This window comes from Oryx dammah, unplaced genomic scaffold (assembly GCF_014754425.2).
Source record: "Oryx dammah isolate SB20612 unplaced genomic scaffold, SCBI_Odam_1.1 HiC_scaffold_26, whole genome shotgun sequence".
In the NCBI taxonomy this organism is placed as follows: Eukaryota; Metazoa; Chordata; class Mammalia; order Artiodactyla; family Bovidae; genus Oryx; species Oryx dammah.
In genome coordinates, this window is record NW_024070210.1 from 47,856,271 (window position 1) to 47,862,941 (window position 6,671).

Below are 6,671 nucleotides of genomic sequence, written 5' to 3' on the forward strand. Positions count from 1 at the left end.
ACCGATTTCACCAAATTGAGGCTCATCAATTTTATTCACCTTTTAAATAAACTCTATCTTTTAAAGATTAACCATTTAAATAAATCTTTTAAATATTAAATCTTTTACATGTTTTAAATAGCCAATTTGTGGCCCTATTATTCCTCTCTAGTGTTTGTTTTCTATTCTATTTCCTATTATCTTATTTCCTTCCTCTACTTTCCTTAGGATTTTTTATTCCTTAGGATTATTTATTTCTTATGCTCTTGAGATCAACACTTAGCTCATTATATTTTGGGCTGAAAAATTATCTAAAGCTATACATTTCCCTTTAAGTTTGCATTATTGCATCTCAAGTTTGGAATGTAGTAGCACTTAGACCTCATTACCCTGCCAGATTAGAGTTTTTGACAGATTTCTGCCTTGGGCTCAGAGTCATGCAGGATGCTGCTTCAGCATAGTTTGTTTTTTCCTTTATTTCTTATCCTGATGTGTGTGTATACATATATATATATATATATGTTTTGAACCCAATCTTTTTGTATTTATCATTGTTATATGTTTGAAACAAAGTGATACCTTAGAGCATCAATTTCATAATGTTATTTGATCAAAAGTCTGTACATCTTTTTCCTACAACAGATGGGGTAATTTTTTTTTCCCTTCCACACATTTAAATAAACCTTTGGTACATTCAAATTTTACCTCGAGGTACTTTTATCTTATTGTCACCTTTATTACCTCTAATACTAAGTTGCATCAACTGATACACTCACATTTTATGCATCTTTGTTTTTCTCAAGGCACCTGATAATTTTTTCAAACAGACTTTGGGTGTCTTTTGTAAACCTAATTTTATCATTCAAGCAAGTTTGTTCTTAATATTGCTACACTATTAGCAATACTGTAGCTCTTCTTCAAGGATCACTATGCTGCTGAGATTATAGAACTCCTCTCCAGTTAATTTTCTATTAACAGAACTATAGAGTCCTAATTTGTAACAATCAAAATAGAGGTTTGTTCATATTTTCTTAAGGAAACTCAGGACTCAGTGTTGTGTACAAACTTCATAGGGAAAACAACAAAAATCTTGGTTTGCTCCTCAGTATAAAACTAAATTCCTACTAAGCTGGAGCTATCACCCTGCTTAACACTTCCTGGCACATCTCCTACCCACAGCCAAGACTATCACACTTACTCGTCTTGATGAAAGTCAAGCATTTTAAAAAACAGTTATTTTTCTCTTTAAAAACTAGCTTTATTTAAAAGAATCTAAAGCATAACACTAACAGGAAACAAATTTACAATACATATTGTTCAAGAAAGCCTGCCATACATAATTTCAACTAATAGTAGGTCTATATACTGGTGAATAACATTCTTTATACAACGCACAAATGACATTTAGCATGATCCCTGAAAAGAACAGCCAACAATAACACAGACTGTTTTGATAGAACCTCTACATATCTTACTACTTACTTATAGAATAAAAAACTAAAATGTGGAAGATAAGTTAAATTCCAATTTTAAAATTCTAGCAGATGTTTAAGGAAAAATAATGAGAAGGAAATTAGTATATTAAAAAGAAAAATGAAAACTGGCTTACCATTATTTACAGTAAATTGAGAATTATTTGGTTCACTAGTTGGAAGCCAAACTGCCCATTATCTACTGCATTCAGTTACCAAGCCAATTTTATTTCTCTGAAAACTGTAACCTGCATGTTAACTACATAAAGAAAATAATTTGGAGGTAAACTAGTAATTTTATACTTTATTCAAATTTTTCCACAAAGCAATTCATGAATCATTTAATATGAATACTTCTTTAAAACTCTACGATTCAAATATAGATAGATCCAGTTCTAAAAGACTGTATATGAAGTACCAGGAAAAAAAAAAAAAACTAACATTAAAACTAAAATACAAAAAAAAAAAAAACCCATGAAAACACTAAGCATTCAAATAAAATATAATGGGATTATGACACAGTATGGCATCTGGAATTTTTTTTAAGAACTGAATCAGATTCATTGCTATGTCAGTTCCATCAATAGCTGACGATCAAATGTATGATACATACCAAAACAACCATGCCAAAAATGACAACATCAGTAGACATTAACCTTGTAATATACATCACTGATATAGTAAAATCTTATCAATTCAGGATAGTTTAAATTGATAAAAGTCTGAAATTTTAAATATTTTAAAAAGATATGCAGTTTAAGCACTCACGAGCTTTTTTTTCTGTTAAGTAACTTCAAATATGCAAATCTGCAAGTATTATCTATTACAATTCTTTTGGGTACTTGGTTTGATGACAAAAGAATGCTTTTAAACTAGTATTCTGAAATAAATGCTTATAAAAAGCTAAAATTTTTTTCAAGATTAAACATTTTTCATTAAAATCTTATCATTTTCATTAACAAGTCTTTTCATCAGAGAGTACAAACACCAATCAAGCCTTGCATCAATGGTTACAAATTCTAACTAGAGGCATTTCATGTTATTTTAATAAATAGTTTCTCAATAAATGAAGATTACTATTTATTTTGATTATGGTGGAGTGAATGATATCTTTCTTGGTTGGAAGACATTAAAATAAGTTCAAAGTCTAGTATATAATTTTAATGATATGGGCTAAAAAAAATCTAATATGCACTGTCAGTTAAGATAATTCCTTAGTAAATTATAACTGTAGGAGGAAGATCAAATTTTTAAGAAGTATTTATTATGAGTGCTTCTAGGAACTGCCAACACCAAATTTTATTCCTCTCTTCCATTTCAGACATCAGGCCATCTATTACTACTAACCCATAAATACTGATGTCTCACATACTTCATAGAGCAGCTTAAACATATCAGCATAAGAAATAATTAGTATTACATAGTAATTTCCTTTGCCATAGGAATAAATGTTGGACAAAGTCTGGAAACATTTTACTTTCCAATTTGAATTACAGTAATTTTGCCACAGATCACAGCACTAGTGCATGTGTTACATTAAACATGCTCTAAGAACAAAACAAGAATTTACCGCAAAAATACATGTCACCAATGTGGAACACACTCAGATTTGTATAAAAGTACTGAACTAATATCCCAAAAAGAGGTATATGTAAGCAGTACATAAGGAAGAAACAGTTTTAATATGAAACAGTCATTTAAGTCACATACATCATGATAAGAAGCAGGACTTTCTTTTATAAAAGGTATTTTAACTAACAAGCAACATCATCTACATCACCTACAGAACAAGAAAAGGACAGGTATTTAGAATTTTATTACAAATAATGTGTTTTGACAAAATATGACATAAGATGAAGCTTATCCATTGGGTTTCATTAAGTTTTCAATGAAAACTTCCTTCCCTTTATTTGCCCTAGACCACTTGTCTTGGCAAATACTAATGCCGTCCCTAGTTCCTTTACTCCAGGGGTGCCTCTAAGCTCCCATCACTGTACCAAGAATTGGAAAAATACAGATGCGACTTCTGTACTACTTTATAGGATAAATGGAATACAGGAAATGGGGAAGTTACTGAAATTTGGAAATGAGAAGGAAATCTCTGAGTTCTGAAGCAGAGAAAAAGAAATAGTTAAAAGTCTCAAAGGAAACTGGGAAGTACTCTCAAGGTACCGATCTAATAAAAATACTGCTTTCTACGGTGCCTGAAATGTGGTCGTATTGCCTGAAATCTAAGATATTAAGATTCATTCTCCATAAAGTCTTTAAAAAAAGAGAAATTTAATCCCATGTTCTTCACTTTGTTCAAAACTTATTGGAAAACATTTTCCCCTTAAAAATCTAGCCAACCACAGCCAACAAAGAAGTGTGACTTCTGAGGAAAGATATGAAATTTTGAAGTACAGAACATCCAGGAAGGGAAAAGGTAGGTTGATTTCTAGAGCATTTCACTGGAGAATTTAGGATGGTAGGAGGGCAACTGGGAAACACTCACATCAAAGAACGTAACCTTCCTGGGTCCAATCAGGAAAAAGGTAAGACCTCTCCTTTCTCCTTCCTACATTGACTGGTTCTCCTAAAGAAGGAGCACTCAGCATGATACTATTGGCTAACTATATGATGGTTTAAATAAGCCTTTATGAGCTTCCCTAAGAATCTAGTCATAGAGAGTTCTAAATCACTATTTACAAATGAACTTTGGGAATCTGGATGCTTTTAATTAGAAAGATCTTAAATAACAAAACACTCATGCATATGAAACCTCTATACACTGCAAAAAAAGAAATCGAAAAACTCTCTCGAGCTCCCTTTAAAAATCATTGCTTATATATATATATATATATTTACTATTAAATACAATTACTATAGCATGTTGAATAGTAAGTACTAGCACTCAGTTTGTTCAAGACAAACAAATTTGGAAGAGTATTAAAAGAAAACTCCTGATATTTTACCTGGATGATTAAAGTCAGCAGATATCAGGATGACCTATTATTGCAGTTTTTTTTCCTACCACTAGGAAGAGTTGGGAATCTAAACACATACACACACAAATTGGATTTCTTATATTGTGTTCATCTAAGAATAAGCACTAGTACAAGAAAATCTTCCGTTTTATGTACATAATCTTCTAGTTTGGATAACAAGAATCATAATAGCAGTACTCTAAAGTATTTCACACACAAGAAAAACACGGATCACAAATCTAATTCTAAGCAGTCTATCTGAAGAATAATTTCTTTTCCTTTTACAAGCTAAATTATTTCTGTATTAGTGTGTCCAGTAGCATCTAGAAGCAAGTGGTTCAAGAATTCTTTAGTGAAATGAACAAAGCAAGTTCTGAGAAAGGAACTGATGTTTTAAAACTTTCTATCAGTAACCTAGTCTTGTTGAGGGAGCCAGCTGCTGATAGCCAGGCTAAACTCTGGCAAAACTTGAGAATGTAGGAGAAACCCCAAGATTTCCTGCTCATATGTGTGTCCTTTCAGTGAAGGAAGAGGATTACACTAAAAAAGGTGTGATGTTACTAGAAGATTATGCAGTTCATTCCCTCTTTAAATATTTTGAAATGTAGGGCAACTCGTCACTTGCATTATGAAAGCCACATTACTTTGTGTAACAGTCTTCTTTGAGTCATATTAGTCAAATTAATATCTGGCCTTCTTAAAATTCATCACTTTCCTACCAAAAAGCCTCTAGAAAACTTCTGACAGTGTTATATAGAGACAAATGTAGAACTAGTAAGAAAATTAATTCAAATAGATGAAAACATTAATCAGTTATGATTACAGTTTGCCTGTACTGCATTGCTGGAATCAACCATGGTTTTTTTCTCTTTTGGATATTTAACAGATTCTTATCTAAGTAACGTGTTCTTAAGACCTAAACACAAGAACAAATTCATTTGTTTGTAAAATTTTAAAAACAATTATTTGGAAATGGAAAATAAAAGTCATATTGTAAATCAAGTATTTTTAGACTAATTTGAGAGAGGTTATTTCCTTTTCACAAAACAACTACCTAATAAAACTGTAAGCAACAGAGGGCTTTAGAAACTGCTTCTCACCAGTTTTAGCAATGAGGACAGCGAGTACTACTGTGTTAACTCCTGAGGACACTGGAAGGTTCCACTAAGTATCTAACTATACGCAGTAATTTTTTTTTTTTAATCACCATCTGATGCTAGAAATGGATTTATAGCATGCAGTGCATTATATCTTAAAAAATAGCACTCACTGGATTTCAAAAACAATACAACTAGATCCTTAAGCATTTAGAAAATAACAAAAGCTACAATGTAAGCAAAATATGATCTTCAAGTATGTTACTGAACAATGTAAGCAAAATATCTTCAAGTATGCTACTGAACAATCAAATGTCAAGAGTCAGCCCAACTTACTGCATTTTAATCTGCTTCAACTGGTTAAATTTTCACACAAAGTAGTACCTAATATGAGAGTTTATATCATTTCATTTCCTAAAACTATAAAGATATTTCTCTTACAGCTATCCTTAAAATATTTTGTACTCACCTCTAACTAGTCACAAGTAAATGGAAAAAACCTTATATTACCTTGTACCATATGAAATTGCTGTTTTTGTTGGTCACAATTAAAACACTATTTAAAAAAATAAGTTTTATTCAATCAAAATACGCATCATGAGCATTAATAATTTTCTTCTGATATGAAATATTTCATTTTTATAAAATTCATCATTTGCTATGTTGTATAAATTGTTCAAACCCTCCAATTACTGTTTCTCAATTGGAGAATATGTAGTTTCTTAGAAAAAGCTCCAAATGATGAAAACTACACCAGTTCATTGGATAAAGTTCTGGTGACTATGCTGGAAACGACAGAATCGAATACTTCAATTAACTTTGCGTTAGTGGCTTGTAAAACGTGATTGATGCCAGTGCTGTCATGTAAAAGTTTCGGTTCATGTTTACTAATCAAAGGGCATATAATCAAAATTTTCAAGCGTAATTTAAGTTTCTTGGCAATATTGCTGCTGCCGTCATTTCACCAAGGTTTAAATGGCTGTCACTATCCCTTTTGCAGATCACCACAGTCTTCAGATTTGGTCACAACAGTAATGATGGTTCAAGTTTGGGAGCTTTACCAACAACCAACCATTGTGTAAATCGCTATCAACAGTCATATAGAATCCTTTTTTTGGGGTCACAGGTTTTGATCCACTCCAAAAACAGGTTTCTGT